Here is a 20,592-nt window from a genome sequence, read left to right on the forward strand (position 1 = left end):
TCCATGCAGTCTTGCTAAAGACAGCCGGGCCAGTGGATGAGAGCACCCACTGACCCCGTATCTCCACAGACGTGCTCTCCACCCTCCTGTCAAGATCGCATCTCACCACTTGCACGCTTGACCCGCTCCCGTCCCACCTCATCCCTAACCTCGCCACAGTCTTCATCCCAATCCTAACACACCTTCAATCTCTCACTCAAATTCCCCTCATCCTTCAAGCATGCCTCGATCACATCCATCCTCAAAAAGCCCTCCCTTGACCCATCCTCTGTGTTTAGCTATCACCCAATATCTCTTCTCCCTTATGCCTAAAAACTACTTGAACTGCATGTCCATCTTGAACTGTCCTCCTTCCTCTCATGCTCCCTCTTTGTCCGGTTACAATATGGCTTTTGACTGCATCACTCATCTGATACTGCCCTAACTAAAGTCACCAACGACTTACTAACTGCCAAGAGCAAGCGACACTACTCTGTCCTCCTTCTCCTGGACCTATGTTCTGCCTTCAATACTGTCGACCATTCCATCCTGCTACAGATTCTTTCATCTCTTGGCATCACAGACTTGGCTCTATCCTGGATCTCGTCATATCTAACAGACCGAACATTCAATGTCTCCCTCTCCCACACCACCTCCTCACCTCGCCCCCTGTCTGTCAGTGTTCCCAAGGCTCAGTCCTAGGGCCCCTGCTCTTCTCCATCTACACCTTCATCCTAGGACAGCTCATAGAATCCCACAGTATCATCTCTACGCCGATGACACGCAGATCTACCAATCTGGACCCGACCTCATATCCTTACCAAAATCCCACAATGTCTGCTATTTCAGCTTTCTTTTCTGCTTGCTTTCAAAAACTGAACATGGACAAAACAGAATTCATCATCTTTCCCGATCTCAATCTGCCCCTCCATGAGACCTATCCATCAATGTCAATGGCTGCTCACTTTCCCCAGTCCCGCATGCTCGATGCCTCGGGGTGATCCTCGACTCTGCCCTCTCTTTCAAGCCTCATAGCCCTTGCCTCCTCCTTTTGACTTAAACTCAGTAATATTTCCCGGATCCGTGCATTCAATGACCATGAAACCACAAAAACGCTAGTGCACGCCCTTATCATCTACCGCCTTGATTACTGCAACCTCCTACTCTCTGGCCTCCCCTCTAGGACTCTGGCACCTTTCCAATCCATCCTACACTCTGCTGCCCGACTAATCCACCTGTCTCCCCATTATTCCCCAGCCTCTCCTGTCTGCCAAGCCCTTCACTGGCTTCCTATTGTCCAGAGGCTCCAGTTCAAAACCCTAACTGACATACAAAGCAATCCACAACCTGTCTCCTCCATACATCTGTGACATGGTCTCCCGGTACTTACTCACACACAACCTTCGAAGCTCTCAAGATCTCTACTCCCCTATTATCTCTTCTTCCCACAACTGCATACAAGACTTCTCCTATGCCTCCCCATACTCTGGAACTCTCTACCCCAACACATCAGACTCTCGCCTACCACGGAAACCTTCAAAAAGAACCTGAAGATCCACCTCTTCTGACAAGCCTACAAGCTGCAATGATCCTTAGTCTGCTGAACCGCTGCATGACCAGCTCTATCCTCTCCTACTGTATCCTCACTCATCCCCTGTGGACTGTGAGCCCTCGCGGGCAGGGTCCTCCTTCTGTACTTGTGTGTGCCTTGTTTTGCTAATGCTTATTGTGCTTGCCTATATCTGCCCCTTTCACATGTAAATCACCGTGGAATAAATGGCGGTATAAAAATGTATTATAATCTACTATATAACTGTCTAAGGGTCACTTCCGTCTTTCTGTCTGTCTGTCATGGAAATCCCAAGTCGCTGATTGGTCGTGGCCAAACGGCCACGACCAATCAGCGACTGGCACAGTCCGGCAGTGAAATGGCCGCTCCTTACGCCCCTGCAGTCAGTGCCCCCTCCATACTCCCCTCCAGTTAGCGCTCACACTGGGTTATTGGCAGTGTTAACGGACCACGGTGTAACGCACTCAGTTAACGCTGCTATTAACCCTGTGTGACCAACTTTTTACTATTGATGCTGCTTATGCAGCATCAATAGTAAAAAGATCTAATGTTAAAAATAATAAAAAAAATAAAGAATCATTATATTCTCACCTTCCAGCGCCTTTCACGCTCCTCGCGACGCTCCAGTCCATGCATTGCGGTTTTGCGAGATGATGAAGTAGCGGTCTCGCGAGACCGTTAGGCCATCATCTCGTGAGACCGCAATGCATTCTTGGGACCGGAGTGTCGTGAGGAGCATTGCTGAATGCCTGGGCTGTATTCGGGGGCCGTTGGAGGGTGAGTATATAATGATTTTTTATTTTAATTCTTTTTTTTTAACAGTGATATGGTGCCCACATTGCTATATACTACGTGGCTGCGCTATATACTACGTGGGCTGTGTTATACACTACGTGGGCTGTGTTATACACTACATGGGCTGTATTATATACTGCGTGGGATGTTATATACTATGTGGCTGTGCAATATACTACGTGGCTGCCCTATATACTACTTGGGCTGTTATACACTACGTGGGCTGTGTTATACACTACGTGGGCTGCATTATATACTGTGTGGACTTATATACTACGTGGCTGTGCAATACACTATGTGGCTGCGCTATATACTACGTGGGCTGTGTTATACACTACGTGGGCTGTATTATATACTGCGTGGGCTGTTATATACTACGTGAGCTGTGTTATATGCTACGTGGGCTGTTTTATACTACATGGCTGTGTCATATGCTATGTGGGCTGTTATATACTCCGTGGGCTGTTATATACTATGTGGGCTGTGCTATATACGTGGCTGTGCTATATACTATGTGGGCTGTGTTATATGCTACGTGAGCTGTTATATGCTACGTGGGCTGTTATATACTACGTGGCTGTGCTATATACTATGTTGTCGGCCACGAACAATCAGCGACACGTGCAGTCCGGCCGCAAATTGGCGTGGGATTTGAACCACGGTTCGCTAATTGGTCGCGCCCGGCCAGCCGAATCCTGTGTATTCATTGTATTATTCTAAAATCTTCATAAATAAACTACATACTTATTCCAGAATACCCGATGAGTTAGAATTGGGCCACCATCTAGTAATAAATAATTAGTAAATCAGCTACAATGGAGTTGCTAAAAGGAGGTCCTCAAAAAATCCACTACGATCCAGTGTTGTAAATTACAAGGACTCTGTTTCATCGCTCTATAATGTTTCTCCCTGTGAAGCTCCGTTCACTCTTTGAAAAACTCGATTACAGTCACCTCAGCACCAAGCTGTCACGATTAGTGTTGAGCGATACCGTCCGATACTTGAAAGTATCGGTATCGGAAAGTATCGGCCGATACCGGCAAAGTATCGGATCTAATCCGATACCGATACCCGATACCAATACAAGTCAATGGGACTCAAGTATCGGACGGTATTCCTGATGGTTCCCAGGGTCTGAAGGAGAGGAAACTCTCCTTCAAGCCCTGGGAACCATATTAATGTGTAAAATAAAGAATTAAAATAAAAAATATTGCTATACTCACCTCAACAATGCGTGCGTCTCCTGCCTCCCTTGACGTCACGGCTTGTGATTGGTCGCGTCGCCCATGTGACCGCGACGCGACCAATCACAAAGCCGGAAGGTAATTTTAAAATACTGAATGCCTAGAAGGACCTGAAAATTACGTCACGGCTTGCTGTGATTGGTCGCGTCGCGTCCACATGGGCGGCACGCGACCAATCAGAAGCCGTGACGTCACGGAAGGAAGGAAAAGCGCGCATTTTAAGCAAACAACGCTGCCGGTTCCCTCGGTGAGGTCCAGGCTGCGTCAGAGAGGTGAGTATAGCAATATTTTTGATTTTAATTCTTTCTTTTACACATTAGTGTTGTTTCGATACCGATACCCGATACCACAAAAGTATGGGATCTCGGTATCGGAATTCCGATACCCACAAGTATCGGCCGATACCCGATACTTGCGGTATCGGAATGCTCAACACTAGTCACGATTGTAGGCTACAGGGAGGTCCTCAAAAAATCCACTCCGATCTAGACGGCTCAATGGTGAATCAGCTAGAATGGAGTTGCTAAAATGAGGTCCTCAAAAAAATCCACTCCAATCTAGACGGCTCAATGGTGAATCAGCTAGAATGGAGTTGCTAAAATGAGGTCCTCAAAAAATCCACTATGATCCAATGTAGTAAATTACAAGGACTCTGTTGCTTCGCTGTGTTATGTTTCTCCCTGTGAAGCTCCGTTTACTCTTTGAAAAACTCAATTACAGTCACCTCAGCACCAAGCTGTCACGATTGTAGGCTACAGGGAGGTCCTCAAAAAATCCACTCCGATCTAGACGGTTCACTAATGAATCAGCTAGAATGGAGTGGCTAAAATGAGGTACTCAAAAAATCCACTCCGATCTAGACGGCTCAATGGTGAATCAGCTAGAATGGAGTTGCTAAAATGAGGTCCTCAAAAATCTACTCCGATCCAATATTGTAAGTTATGAGGACTCTGTTGCTGTGCTATGTTGTTTCTCCCTGCGAAGCTTCGCTCACTCTTTGAAAAACTCAATTCCAGTCACCTCAGCATCAAACTGTACAGATTTGAGGCTACAGGGAGGTCCTCAAACAATCCACTCCGATCTAGACAGCTCAATGGTGAATCAGCTAGAATGGAGTGGCTAAAATGAGGTCCTCAAAAAATCCACTCCGATCTAGACGGTTCACTAATGAATCAGCTAGAATGGAGTGGCTAAAATGAGGTCCTCAAAAAATCCACTCCGATCTAGACGGCTCAATGGTGAATCAGCTAGAATGGAGTGGCTAAAATGAGGTCCTCAAAAATCTACTCCGATCCAATATTGTAAATTATGAGGACTCTGTTGCTGTGCTATGTTGTTTCTCCCTGCGAAGCTCCGCTCACTCTTTGAAAAACTCAATTCCAGTCACCTCAGCATCAAACTGTACAGATTTGAGGCTACAGGGAGGTCCTCAAACAATCCACTCCGATCTAGACAGCTCAATGGTGAATCAGCTAGAATGGAGTGGCTAAAATGAGGTCCTCAAAAAATCCACTCCGATCTAGACGGTTCACTAATGAATCAGCTAGAATGGAGTGGCTAAAATGAGGTCCTCAAAAAATCCACTCCGATCTAGACGGCTCAATGGTGAATCAGCTAGAATGGAGTGGCTAAAATGAGGTCCTCAAAAATCTACTCCGATCCAATATTGTAAATTATGAGGACTCTGTTGCTGTGCTATGTTATGTTTCTCCCTGCAAAGCTCCGCTCACTCTTTGAAAAACTCGATTCCAGTCACCTCAGCATCAAACTGTACAGATTTGAGGCTACAGGGAGGTCCTCAAACAATCCACTCCAATCTAGACAGCTCACTAACGAATCAGCTAGAATGGAGTGGCTAAAATGAGGTCCTCAAAAAATCCACTCCGATCTAGACGGCTCAATGGTGAATCAGCTAGAATGGAGTTGCTAAAATGAGGTCCTCAAAAAATCCACTCCGATCCAATGTTAATTATGAGGACTCTGTTGATGCGCTATGTTACGTTTTTCCCCGTGAGGCTCCGTCCACTCTTCCAATGTCGGTGCTGTGGCCTCCAATGTCGGTGCTGCGGCCAGGACTGGTAATACAGCAAAAGTAAAATTCTAGCAAAAATCAACAAACCGCGCTATGTGCAATTATTTATATTATAAAAAGCAATAATAAAATGTCAGTTTGATTAATCATGAAAAAAAAATTTGGCCCTTTGGAAATACATAACAAATATAACAGTTTAAGCAAGTATCTAAAAAATAGAAGTATTATATTATTACAATTGTAAAGCTGAGATATATATATATATATATATATATATATATATATACATATACACATACACACACACACACACACACACACACACACGCACGCACGCACGCACACACACACGCACGCACGCACACACACACGCACACACACAATGTGTATGTATACATTCCAATTCCACTACATTGCAGTCTATGAGGCTCCTGGAATCCGCTCCATTCTGAACATTGGAGCTGATTTTTTGAGGGACGTCACTGTAGTAACTGAACTGTCTAGAATGGAGAAGCTGCAGAGAGATCATCAAAAAATCCACTCCGATCTAGTCACCTCACTAGTGAATTGTCTAGAGTGGAGTGGCTAAAATGAGGTAATCAAAGGCATGTGACTGCAGTGAGGCCTCAAAAATTCAACTCCAATCTAGTCACCTCACCAGTGAACCATCTAGAGTGGAGTGGCTGGAATGAGGACCACAAAATATCCACTCCGATCTAGTCACTTCAGTAGTGAGCCGTCTAGAGTGGAGTTGATAAAATGAGGCCTCAAAAAATCCACTCCGATCTAGACGGCTCACTAGTGAATCAGCTACAATGGAGTTGATTTTTTGAGGACCACAAAAAATCAACTCCAAACTAGACGCAACCGAGACACTACACCAGATATATGGCTGTTCTGTTCCTACAGGACCTGTGATGATGTCACAGGAAGGGAGGAGTCAGGGGGTCACGTTACACATAAATTCCTGCAGTTAGAATGGCTCCTCCCCTCCTGTGACCTCATCCCAGGTCCTGTGCGCACAGAGCAGCCATATATGTGGTGTGCGGCTCTGCAGGTGGAGGTAGGTGCTGGAGATTCCCCATTACTGGGCGCAGGGGACATTAACCCCCTCAGCGCTGCGGTCACATTCCAGGAGACAGAACGTGTTCCCGTCTGTGTCGCCATATCAGGATCTCTGTCTGTATTAGATTACACTGGGTCACTTCCCTCCTGACGGCGCTCGCTGCTCTGTTACTGTACTGTCTCCATTATGGCCATCGCTGGCTCCATGTTGTCACTATCAGGAGATATTAACCCCTTAATGACCACCAATATGTTTTTAAGGGCGCTGAGAAATAAGGTTATAGCTACTCCCAGCGTTGGAAAATCTCCAGGGTCTCGGCCACCGGGGGTAACAGGAGAATATGATTCTGGTTGTTTTTTACCGTCCCCAGTGTTGTGATCGCCATTATTCACCGAATAATGGCGACCGCAAAAAAAAACCTGATTTCCCATTTATTTCTCTCTCCTGTGATATGATCTAGCATATCAGAAGAAAGAGAAATGGTGTCCCCCGAACCTCTTGATAAGTCTGGTGTCCCTGGACCCTCCTGCATCCCCTGGTCCTGTCCCCTTGCCATCGGTGTCTTCTGGGAAGAAAATGGGTGCATGCGCAGTGCATCTGCCGGCCGGCACCCGGCAACAATAGGAGATTTTTCCTATTGGTTCATTTTGATCACTGTGATAGACCCTATCACAGTGATCAAAAAAAAAAAAAAGAAAATGAAACCCCCCCCTTTATCACCCTGTTAGGTAAAAATAATAAAATTAAAAAAGTATTTATTTCCATTAGGGTTAGGGTTGTGGCTAAGGGTAGGCTTATTGTTGGAGTTATAGCTAGAGTTAGGGTTGGGGCTAGGATTAGGGTTGGGGCTAGGGTTAGAGTTAGGATTGAGCTAGGGTTAGGGTTGGGGCTAGGGTTATAGTTAGGGTTGGGTTGAGGTTAGAGTTATGGTTTGGGCTAGGGTTAGGGTTGAGGCTAGGGTTGGGGATAGGGTTGTGTTGGGGTTAGGGTTGTGGTGTTGGGGTTAGGGTAGTGTTGGGGTTAGGATTATTATTAGGGTTATCGATGTGTTGGGGTTAGGGCAGTGTTAGGGTTGGAGGAGGAATTGGGGTTTTTTCCACTGTTTAGGTATATCAGGGGGTCTCCAAACGCGACATTGATTCCAGTCAATTTTGCGTTCAAGAAGTCAAACGGTGCTCCTTCTCTTCTGAGCCCTGCCATGCACCCAAACAGTGGCTTTCACTCATATATGGGGTATCGGCGTACTCAGGAGAAATTGCACAACAAATTTTGTGGTCCATTTTCTCCGGATACCCTTGTGAAAATTAAAAAAGTTTGGTTCCAAAGTAATTTTTTTGTGAACAAAGTAAAATGTTCATTTTTTCCTTCCACATTGCTTTAGTTCTCATGAAGCACCTGAAGGCTTAGTAAACTTCTTGAATGTGGTTTTGCACACCTTGAGGGGTGCAGTTTTTAGAATGGTGTCACCTTTGGGTATATTCTGTTATTTTGACCCCCCAAACTCACTTCAAATGTGATGTGGTCCATAAAAATAGGTTTTGTAAATTTTGTTGAAAAAATGAGAAATTGCTGGCCAACTTTTAACCCTTATAATGTCCTAACATTTCGGTTTGGATTCGGCGAATGTATCCAAATATTACTAGAATTCAATGTAAGGCAAAACCAAACATATAGACAACACCTTCGGGGGGGGGGGGGGGGGTCAAAAAGCTAAAATTAGTAGCAGACACAAGCAGCCAGCCATGGGCCGTGCATGAGGTATCAGAGTCTGGTCCAGCATTTACTTCTTGGAATTGAAGTTTCAATGAGGACCTGGTGGTTAACCCCTTAATCCCATTGGACGTACTATCCCGTCAAGGTGACCTGGGACTTAATTCCCAGTGACGGAATAGTATGTCCAGCGCGATCAGCTGCGCTCACGGAGGGAGCGCAGCCGGGTGTCAGCTGACTATCGCAGCTGACATCCGGCACTATGTGCCAGGAGTGGTTACGGACCGCCCCCCGGCTCATTAACCCCCGGCACACTGCGATCAAACATGATCGCAGCGTTCCGGGGGCATTGGGAAGCATCGCGCAGGGAGGGGGCTCCCTGCGGGCTTCCCTGAGACCCTCGGTACAAGGCGATATGCTCACCTTGTATCGAGCGTCTCCTCCCTGCAAGCCCCGGATCCAAAATGGCCGTGGGGCTGCATCCGGGTCCTGCAGGAAGGTGGCTTACCAGCGCCTGCTCAGAGAGGGTGCTGGGAAGCCTCCAGGAGTGCACGTTAGATCTCTGATCTGACACAGTGCACAGCAAAGGTCAGGTCAGCGATCTTACATTATAACATGATGCCCCCCCCCCCCCCCCCCCCGGGGCAATGTTATAGTGTAAAAAAAAAAAATATTCGGATGTGTAAAAAAAAAAAAAAAAAATTCCTAAATAAAGAAAAAAAAAAAAAAATATATATATATATATATATTGTTCCCATAAATACATTCCTTTATCTAAACTAAAAGAAACAATAAAAGTACACATATTTAGTATCGCTGTGTCCGTAACAACCCGAACTATAAAACTGTCCCACTAGTTAACCCCTTCAGTGAACACCATAAAAAAAGAGGCAAAAAACAACCCTTTATTATTATACCGCCGAACAAAAAGTGGAATAGCACGCGATCAAAAAGACAGATATAAATAACCATGGTACCGCTGAAAACGTCATCTTGTCCCGCAAAAAACTAGCTGCCGTACAGCATCATCAGCAAAAAAATAAGTTATAGTCCTCAGAATAAAGCGATGGAAAAATAATTATTTTTTCTAAAAAATAGTTTTTATCGTATAAAAGCACCAAAACATAAAAAAAAAATCTAAATGAGGTATCGCTGTAATGGTACTGACCTGAAGAATAAAACTGCTTTATCCATTTTACCAAACTCGGAACGGTATAAACGCCCCCCCCCCAAAAAAAAAAGAAATTCATGAATAGCTGGTTTTTGGTCACACTGCCTCACAAAAATCAGAATAAAAAGCGATCAAAAAACATCACGTGCCCGAAAATGTTACCAATAAAAACGGCAACTCGTCCCGCAAAAAATAAGACCTCACATGACTCTGTGGACCAAAATATGGAAAAGTTATAGCTCTCAAAATGTGGTAACGCAAAAAAATATTTTTTGCAATAAAAAGAGTCTTTTAGTGTGTGACAGCTGCCAATCTTAAAAATCCGCTAAAAAACCTGCTATAAAAGTAAATCAAACCCCCCTTCATCACCCCGTTAGTTAGGGAAAAATAAAAAAATTCAAAAAATGTATTTATTTCCATTTTCCCATTAGGGTTAGGGCTAGGGTTAGGGTTGGGGCTAGGGTTAGGATTAGGGTTAGGGTTGGGACTAGGGTTAGGGTTGGGGCTAGGGTTAGGGTTTGAATTACATTTACGGTTGGGATTAGGGTTAGGGGTGTGGTTATGGTTGGGATTAGGGTTAGGGATGTGTTGGAGTTAGGGGTGTGGTTAGGGTTGGTGGTTAGGGGTTGTGGTTGGGATTAGGGGTGTGTTTGGGTTAGGGTTTCAATTAGAATTGGGGGTTTCCACTGTTTAGGCACATCTGGGCTCTCCAAACGCGACATGGCGTCTGATCTCAATTCAGCCAATTCTGCGTTGAAAAAGTAAAACAGTGCTCCTTCCCTTCCGAGCTCTCTCGTGCACCCAAACAGGGGTTTACCCCAACATATGGGGTATCAGCGTACTCAGGACAAATTGGACAACAACTTCTGGCATCCAATTTCTCTTGTTACCCTTGGGAAAATAAAAATTTGGAGGGCTAAAAAAACATTTTTGTGGGACAAAAATGATTTTTTATTTTCACGGCTCTGCGTTATTAACTGTAGTGAAACACTTTGGGGTTCAAAGTTCTCACAACACATCCAGACAAGTTTGTTGGGGGGTCTAGTTTCCAATATGGGGTTACTTGTGGGGGGTTTCTACTGTTTAGGTACATCAGAGGCTCTGCAAATGCAACGTGACGCCTGCAGACCAGTCCATCTAAGTCTGCATTCCAAATGGCGCTCCTTCCCTTCCGAGCTCTGCCATGCGCCCAAACGGTGGTTTCCCCCACATATGGGGTATCAGCGTACTCAGGACAAATTGGACAACAACCTTTGGGGACCAATTTCTCTTGTTACCCTTGGAAAAATACAAAACTGGGTGTTAAAGATTATTTTTGTGGAAAAAAAAATGATTTTTTATTTTCACGGCTCTGTGTTATTAACTGTAGTGAAACACTTGGGGGTTCAAAGTTCTCACAACACATTTAGATAAGTTCCTTGGGTGGTCTAGTTTCCAATATGGGGTCACTTGTGGGGGTTTCTACTGTTTAGGTACATTAGGGGCTCTGCAAACGCAATGTGAGGCCTGCAGACCATTCCATCTAAGTCTGCATTCCAAATGGCGCTCCTTCCCTTCCGAGCTCTGCCATGTGCCCAAAAGGTGGTTACCCCCCACATATGGGGTATCAGCATACTCAGGACAAATTGCACAACAACTTTTGGGGTCCAATTTCTCCTGTTAAACTTGGGAAAATACAAAACGGGGGGCTAAAAAATAATTTTTGTGGAAAAATATGGTGTCACTTGTGGGGGGTTTCAATGTTTAGGCACATCAGGGGCTCTCCAAACGCAACATGGCGTCCCATCTCAATTCCAACCAATTTTGCATTGAAAAGTCAAATGGCACTCCTTCCCTTCCGAGCTCTGCCATGCACCCAAACAGTGGTTTACCCCCACACAATGCACTCACCAAACTGAGGTAGAAGAACCAGTGTATTGGGAGAGTATCCCAACCAAGGTCCTAGTAGCTCGGTCTGCTGCACGGCTCTTGGTCAACGAAGCAATCCTCAATTGTCCACAGGTGAAAAGTGAAAAGAAGCAAAAATCCAGTCTGGTGCCGGCGCTACCAAAAATTGTAACGTGATAGATCGGCTTATTTAAAAAAAAAAAAAAAAAATCTAAATGTAGCAAGTAAAAAGAACGCATTTCGGCTTGAAAAAAAGCTTTAACCAGATAAAATATACATCCATACTGGAACAATAACCATGTCTTTATGAATCCTTTTTAGGCTATGTGCACACGTTGCGCATTAGTGTGCGGATTCCACCTGCGGTTTTACACCTGCGGATTCCTATTGAGGAGCAGGTGTAAACCGCTGCGGAATCCGCACAAAGAATTGATATGCTGCGGAAAATACAATGCAGTGTTTCCGTGGGGTATTTTCCGCACCATGGGCACTGTGGATTTCTTTTCCATACGTTTACATGGTACTGTACAACGCATGGAAAAGTGCTGCGAATCCTGCCAATCCGCTGCGGATCCGCAGCAAAATCCGCAATGTGTGCACATAGCCTTACAAAGGAAAAGGGAGGGGTGTTGTTACTAGCCTCAACACTCCACTTATTTTGCTTACTCCTCTTAATTAGTTTAACTCTTTAGCACAGGTGGAAAAAGGATATAATTCCCTAAGAGGAAAAGGAATTTACCATTTATACTCGAATATAAGCCGACCCGAGTATAAGCCAAGGCACCTACTTTTGCCACAGAAAACTGGGTAAGCTTATTGACTCGAGTATAAGCCGGGTATGCATTGTCCCCCTCATCCCTGTCCTGCTATGCTTGGCTCTCCCTGTCCTGTCCTGGTATGTGTGGGTCCCCTCATCCTGTCCTGGTATGTGGCTCCCCCTGTACCGTATTGCTCAGCTCCCCCGTCCCCCATGGCTCGGCTCCCTCCTTAACCTGGTTGTATATGCATGGCTCACATTGCCCCCCCCTCCCCGTCATACTCACCCTCCATCACTGCATCACTTTCCCTTGTCACGGAGCCGGCGGCTCTCCTCTAATCACGGTAAGGTAATGAGCGGTACCACAAGACCGCTCAGCACAGGAGAGGAGAGCCGCTGGTACCGAGACAACGGACATGCAGGGACGGAGATGCAGCGACAGAGGGTGAGTATGATGTCTTCTGATAGCCGGCGGCTGCAGCTGTCACTGTGCCACAGCCGCCGCCTCTTGCCGCTGCTATGCCGCTCCGCCTCCCCCGCCAGCGTTCTGAACAATTGACTCATGTATAAGCCGAGGGGCATTTTCAGCACAAAAAATTGTGCTTAAAATCTCAGCTTATACACGAGTATATGACGCGCCTCCAGGGCTGTGGGGTACTCAGTACCGGGTCCTGGTCTTTCAAGGGGGATGTCACGGTGGCAACCCGGTCCGTGGTCCTGGGCATCAACGTTAAAGGGAAAGGTCTTTAAAGGGATAAAGTTTGTTGTAACGCCACCTGTGGAGTTTGGTCAGCAATAGGACCAACGCTGCTTTTAAAGGGGTCCCCTGGGGGATGTTGCGGCAGCCCAGATGTTACACTTCCCACAGGTGAAACGGGGTCCCCAATGGTCCTTTGGTGTGTGGCGTAGATGGTGTAGCCGGTGAACAAAATGGCGGAGACAAGTTGTAGTCTTTACCTGGTTTACTGTAGGTTGCTGGCCACAGTCCAGGGTACCAGGCACGGATGATGGTGGTCCGGCCGGCTCAGAGGCAAGTGAAAGTTCTCCTTTCCCAGTAGAGGTCCATGAGTCTTTCCTAATTTCGCCTTTCTAGGTGAGGTCCCTGCTGCTTTAAGCTTCCTACAAAGTCCTCCAGTTTCCTCCTGTCCTGGGACAGGTAATACTGCGCTTCAGCTCCTAAGGTGCCCTTCCACTGTTCCCCTCTGAGCTCTGCCTCTCTCCTGTTCTCTTTCCCTTCCGGGCTGCTTCACATGCAACCTAACAGGTTGCTCCTTCCCAGAGGCTTCAGCTCCCTCGTGGCTGCCAGGCCTCTCAAGTCTGCTCCAGAAGTCCTTCTCCTTCCAACTTCTCCCTACAACTCCTGTGTCTAACTTGCTAGCTCCTCCTCTAGGTCAAGAAACATATAGTTTAGGGAAGCTCCCCAGAATCCGTGTCTTGAGCTCCCCCTCCTGGCCTGGATTTAGAATGTGTTGCATGTAAGTGCCTTACCTGGTGAAGAGAACTCCTTTGCCTCTGAGCATGACATCACCTTTCCCGAAGGAAAAGCAACATCACTGCAGCAACCGGTCACCTGGAGTGCTGCATATATATGGTATATGTAAATGTGAACCACATATCTTAAAAATCTTATACTCTAGTGAAAGGTAATCATACATTATAAAGCAAAAAAAAAAAAAAAACAAGAACAAGCATGGGAATTAATTAACAAACTATACACAAATTACTTTTACTGCAAATTTAGATAAAAATAAAATCACTTTTCTAGATCTTGAAGTTAGCCACAAAGACAGCCGCATAGTGACAAAACCCTTTTTCAAAAACGTAGATAGTAGCTTTTTTTTGGAATTCCGTAGTGTGCTTTGTTGCAAATGGAAGCAAAATGTACCACATAGTCAATTTCTATGCATTTTAAAGAATTGCAGTAGTGAGGCTGACTGTGTAGCCTGACTATGTGGAACAAGCAAAAATTCTTAAGGCCAGATTTCTTGAGAAAAAATATCCCAAAAAATTAGTGCAAGGTGCATATGCAAAGATTCTGATAAAAACTCCGGGCGTCTAGAAATGTGGATTGAGTAATTCCTATACATGCAACATCTTGGGGCTTACTTGATCAGTTCATTTAGTACGGGTGAGGTCTTTGAGATTAAGCAACATTTGTCTTGCGACAGTGACTATGTTGTGTACGTAATCATGTGCTGTTGCGGCCTCCAATATGGTGGCCGCACAACACAAACAGTCAGAGCAAGAATCAATGGACACCATCACAATACAAAAATCGTTTTCCTTCAGCATAGCTTGTCGCGGCACATGTTATTAACGCACAATAAAAAATTCCAAATAACAGTTACACCAGTAGAAATTACACCTTCTCGAGTGCTGAATCGCAATCAAATATTAAACAAGAAGGAATCTTTTTGGATATTTCGGTTACAAGCCCTACACCTGAATAATCTGAGCGATGTGAACGAGAAAGTTTAGAGATATTAATACCTATTAATATAGCGATCAGGTGTATTACAATTTATTTTTTTATTTTATTTTTTATTTTTTTTTCTGCCACCATAATTGTTCTTACCAAGAATCTGTCATGGGGGAACTGGGTAGACTAAGGTTGGTTATCCGGGCCCCTGTGATATCCCTCAGGCTAGGGAAACTCTGTCTGTCCCTTTCCCAGAAGTTACACTAAAGGTGTGCATGTCTGGGCCGCCAGGCCTGACCCTGACTCCTGTTTCAGCCCTAAGCTGAAACCACCACCCGCCACCCAGTGAAGAGACCACACACCAATCCCCACAGAAAGCACAGACAGGGAAAACTGAAAAACGCACCACGCCGCAGACACACAGGAATACATTATAATGTGCACAGGGCAAAACAAATACAAATATGAAGGAGGAATATGACAAGGGATTATACACCACCAGATACGATATTCCTACAACAAGACCACCACTCCAGACCGGAATCACTAGGCAAAAAGCACAAGCTATAATCGGCGACGCCCAAAGTCCAGAGCGACTATTTAAAGGCCGTGGGCGTGACCTAGCCTCCAACCTGATTACCAGCTAGATTAACCCAGAGCAAGCTGGATAAAATCTAGCCGACGCCACTGAGCGTGTAGTGGACGTAAGTGGAATTACTGCTGTCTGTCGGATGCCCTAGTGTGAACAGCGTCCGACATGACAGAATCAGTTGTCAGATCTTCTTCGATTGTTGTTTTTTTTGCTTCATAATGTATGATTACCTTTCACTAGAGTACAACTTTTTAAGATATGTGGTTCACGTTTACATATAAATTCCTTTTTTTCTCTTAGTGAATTATATCCTTTATCCTGTGCTAAAGAGTTAATCTAATTAAGCGGAGTAAGCAAATCAAGTGGAGTATTGGTGCTAGTTTTTTTCCTTTGTAAAAAGGGTTCAAAAAGACACGGTTATTGTTCCAGTATGGATGTGTATTTTAACTAATGAACGCTTTTTTGAAGCCAAAACGCGTTTTTTTTGCTTGGTACATTTAGAATAAAATTTTTTTTAAATAAGCCGATCTATCACATGTTACAATTTTCGGTAGCGCCGGCACCAGACTGGATTTTGGCTTCTTTTTATCTTAGCCATTTTGAAACTTTGCAAAAGGGTGCAGAGGTCCTTCAGGATTACGCCATAGAGGAAGGTGTTTTGAGACTCTAAAAGATAAACCAAATTTTTTCATTACTGAGTTTCCAAGTTTTTAGTATCCCTAAGAATAATCGATCTTTAATTCCTGGGGGTAACAAGGCAAACCGGGAATGGAGAAGGGCTATTAAATTAAATGGACAGGCATAGTCAGATTCCAGTTTGTAATCAGAATAGGTACCGTATATACTCGAGTATAAGCCGACCCCCCTAATTTTGCCACAAAAAACTGGGAAAACTTATTGACTCGAGTATAAGCCTAGGGTGGAAAATGCAGCAGGTACCGGTGAATTTCAAAATTAAAAATAGATACTCCATACCGTTCATTATGGCCCCATAGATGCTCCACATAAAGCTGTGCCACATATAATGCTCTGCACCGTTCATTATGGCCCCATAGATGCTCCACATAAAGCTGTGCCATATATACAATGCTCTGCACCATTGCCCCATAGATACTCCACATAAAGCTGTGCCATATATACAATGCTCTGCACCGTTGCCCCATAGCTGTGCCATATATATAATGCTCTGCACCGTTGCCCCATAGCTGTGCCATATATATAATGCTCTGCACCGTTGCCCCATAGCTGTGCCATATATATAATGCTCTGCACCGTTGCCCCATAGCTGTGCCATATATATAATGCTCTGCACCGTTGCCCCATAGCTGTGCCATATAGTGCTCTGCACCATTGCCCCATAGCTGTGCCATATAGTGCTCTGCACCATTGCCCCATAGCTGTGCCATATAGTGCTCTGCACCATTGCCCCATAGCTGTGCCATATAGTGCTCTGCACCATTGCCCCATAGCTGTGCCATATAGTGCTCTGCACCGTTATTGCCCCATAGCTGTGCCATATAGTGCTCTGCACCGTTGCCCCATAGCTGTGCCATATAGTGCTCTGCACCGTCCATTATTGCCCCATAGCTGTGCCATATAGTGCTCTGCACCATTGCCCCATAGCTGTGCCATATAGTGCTCTGCACCATTGCCCCATAGCTGTGCCATATAGTGCTCTGCACCATTGCCCCATAGCTGTGCCATATAGTGCTCTGCACCATTACTGCCCCATAGCTGTGCCATATAGTGCTCTGCACCATTATTGCCCCATAGCTGTGCCATACAGTGCTCTGCACCATTATTGCCCCATAGCTGTGCCATACAGTGCTCTGCACCATTGCCCCATAGCTGTGCCATATAGTGCTCTGCACCATTATTGCCCCATAGCTGTGCCATATAGTGCTCTGCACCGTTGCCCCATAGCTGTGCCATATAGTGCTCTGCACCGTTGCCCCATAGCTGTGCCATATAGTGCTCTGCACCGTTGCCCCATAGCTGTGCCATATATTGTGCTCTGCACCGTTATTGCCCCATAGCTGTGCCATATAGTGCTCTGCACCGTCCATTATTGCCCCATAGCTGTTGCTGCTGCTGCAATAAAAAAAAAAAAAAACATACTCACCTGTCTTGCTTGCAGCTCCTCGGCGCCATCTTCCCGGCGTCTCTCCGCACTGACTGATCAGGCAGAGGGCTGCGCGCACACTATATGCGTCATCGCGCCCTCTGCCTGAACAGTCAGAGCGGAGAGACGCCGGGAAGATGGCGCGACGCCCGGCGTGTGGAACGAGGACAGGGTAATATGACATACTTACCTGCTCCCGGCGTCCCGCTCCTTCCCCCTGCCTGTCTTTGGTGCCGCAGCCTCTTTCTCTATCAGCGGTCACCGGCACCGCTTCATTAGAGAAATGAATAGGCGGCTCCGCCCCTATGGGAGGTGGAGCCGCCTATTCATTTCTCTAATGAGCGGTCCCACGTGACCGCTCAGGGGAAGAGGCTGCGGCACCGAAGACAGTGTGACAGGCAGGGGGAGCGCCAGGATCGCCGGGACTAGGTAAGTATATGACAGTGCTCACCCGCCGACCCCACCACCGATCATGACTCGAGTATAAGCCGAGAGGGGCACTTTCAGCCCCAAAATTTGGGCTGAAAATCTCGGCTTATACTCGAGTATATACGGTATGTCTCTTGTGAAGCCAGTCTATTATATAGCGAGAGAGGCAGGCAAGATTATAGCTTCGAATGCTTTGGAAAATAGATACCTCCGACGTACTTAGACTCCATCGCCATACACAGACTAATCCTAGGACATTTACCCCCTCCATATAAAGTGGCTGAAGGCCATGTTGAGTATGGTGACGTCAGAATGTTTCAGGAGTAATGGTAAGGTTTGTAGTTGGTACATGAGCCTGGCTGTACTGATCATTTTCACCAAGTGTGCCCTCCCCATAAAAGATAAAGGTAAATTGTGCCATGCCTTTAGCTTAGTAGTATTTTTTTTTAATTAGAGGGAGATAATTTAGGGTGTATAGAGATGTTGGTAATCGGCCTATTTTAATTCCCAAATACCGTAGGTTATATACGATGGAGCTAATGTTATACCTCCCAAAGACCTAGTTGAGTAAAGTTAGTGGAAGTATTTCTCTTTTTTTTTCTATTAATTTTGAAGCCAGAGTAAGAACCGAAACTTTTAAGTAAGTCAAGCACTATAGGCAGATGTTGAGTGGGATCAGATATACATAGAATGACGTCATCCGCAAAAAAGGCAGCCTGAATTGACTTCTTATTAGTTTGAATTCCCGAAAGTGTTCAGATCTGATCAAATATGGACTAAGGGCTCCAGTGCTAAGTTGAAGAGGAGGGGGGACAATCGACATTCCTGTCTCGTTCCTTTTTCAAGGGGGAAGGGAGTTGACAAAAAACCCGGAGTGTATACCTGAGCCCTTGGAGATGAATATAAATTAGATATGTAATTAAAGAAGGCCTAAAGATATTTTGGTTAAAACCCTATATAACCACTCCCACCTAATGTTATCGAAGGCCTTTTCTGCATCTAATGAGATGATCGCAGGGGAACCTTTTAAATCAGATGAGGAATTAATCTTATCCAGTTCCAGAAGTATGTTTCTGATGTTCAATATGGCTGAGCCACCTTTTACAAAACATGCCTGAACAGGAGATATGAGGTGAGGTAAAATGGAAGCCAGTCTATCGGCCATTATTTTGGATATGGTCTTTGTCTGGTTTCAGTAATAATTTTATGTAGGCCATATTTGCGGAAGGAAAAATGGGATCTCCCTGAGATAATTTATTAAAAATCGTTTCTAAGAATGGGGAAATTTCAGAAGCTAAATGCTTGTAGAATTCGTTTGTGTAGCCATCTGGGCCAGGGGCTTTATTTAAGGTACCGTCACATTAAGCGACGCTGCAGCGATAGCGACAACGATGCTGATCGCTGCAGCGTCGCTGTTTGATCGCTGGAGAGCTGTCATACAGACCGCTCTCCAGCGACCAACGATGCCGAGGTCCCCGGGTAACCAGGGTAAACATCGGGTTGCTAAGCGCAGGGCCGCGCTTAGTAACCCGATGTTTACCCTGGTTACCAGCGTAAAAGTAAAAAAAACAAACAGTACATACTCACCCAGCGTCCCCCAGCTTCTGCTTCCTGACACTGACTGAGCTCCGGCCCTAACAGCAGAGCGGCTTTCACTTTCACTTTAGGGCCGGCGCTCAGTCAGTGTCAGGAAGCAGACGCTGGGGGAGGTATGACGCCGGGTGAGTATGTACTGTTTGTTCTTTTTACTTTTACGCTGGTAACCAGGGTAAACATCGGGTTACTAAGCGCGGCCCTGCGCTTGGTAACCCGATGTTTACCCTGGTTACCAGTGTAAAACATCGCTGGTATCGTTGCTTTTGCTGTCAAACACAACGATACACGGCGATCGGACGACCAAATAAAGTTCTGGACTTTATTCAGCGACCAGCGACATCACAGCAGGATCCTGATCGCTGCTGCGTGTCAAACTAAACGATATCGCTAGCGAGGACGCTGCAACGTCACGGATCGCTAGCGATATCGTTTAGTGTGACGGTACCTTTAGTTTCAGTTGTTTAATTGTATTGGTGACCTCTTCCAAAGAGATAGGTTTATTCAGTTTAAGCTTTTGTTCTTCTGTGAAAGAGGGCAATTTGACCTTTTCTAGGAGTGTTTCTGAAGAGGAGGAAGCTTGTTCCGCATTTTTATATCGGTCTTTATTAGTGATGAGCTAATATACTCGTTACTCGAGATTTCCCGAGCATTCTAGGGGGTCCTCCAAGTATTTTTTTAGTGCTCGGAGATTTCGTTTTCCTCACCTCAGCTGAATGATTTACATCTCTTATGATTTACATCTCTTAGCCAGCTTGATTACATGTGGGGATTCCCTAGCAACCAGGCAACCGCCACATGTACTTATACTGGCTAGTAGCTGTAAATCATTCAGCTGCGGTCATAAAAACTAAATCTCTGAGCACTTACAAATACTCGGAGGATACCCGAGCGTGCTCGAGAAATCTTGCGTAACGAGTATATTTGCTCATCACTAGTCTATGTAAGGAACCCAAAATATCATTAATTGTTTTAGGGTTAAATTATCCTATCAAAAAAAAAAGCTGGGGAACTCTATAAAACAATTAATTAAAACCTAGACATTATAAGGTAGTACACGATTTAACAACACATGGTACATTCAGGTACGAAGTGGTATCAATAGTAGTACAAAAAATTTTCATACATAATTTTTCTCAAAGGGCTGCCCTCAGTGTGTAAACACGGAACTGTACATACTTTTTACCCATATGGATATATTGTTAAAATACTAATATAGAGAAAGA

The 20,592-nt window shown here is 45.2% G+C and overlaps 1 protein-coding gene across 2 annotated transcripts in view; it reads left to right on the top strand.

The window, feature by feature from the left end:
• The first annotated feature begins 6,606 nt into the window (after positions 1-6,606).
• The window catches only part of LOC143767371 (uncharacterized), a 39,047-nt gene continuing 25,061 nt past the window's right edge, over positions 6,607-20,592 (top strand). The window contains exon 1 of one of the 2 annotated variants that reach the window (XM_077255659.1): positions 6,607-6,683. The gene's annotated coding sequence lies outside the window, so the exon portion shown is untranslated. The remainder of the gene's footprint in view (positions 6,684-20,592) is intronic. The other variant, XM_077255660.1, reaches the window with a different exon arrangement.

Source organism: Ranitomeya variabilis, chromosome 4 (genome assembly GCF_051348905.1).
Source record: "Ranitomeya variabilis isolate aRanVar5 chromosome 4, aRanVar5.hap1, whole genome shotgun sequence".
NCBI classification, from domain to species: domain Eukaryota; kingdom Metazoa; phylum Chordata; class Amphibia; order Anura; family Dendrobatidae; genus Ranitomeya; species Ranitomeya variabilis.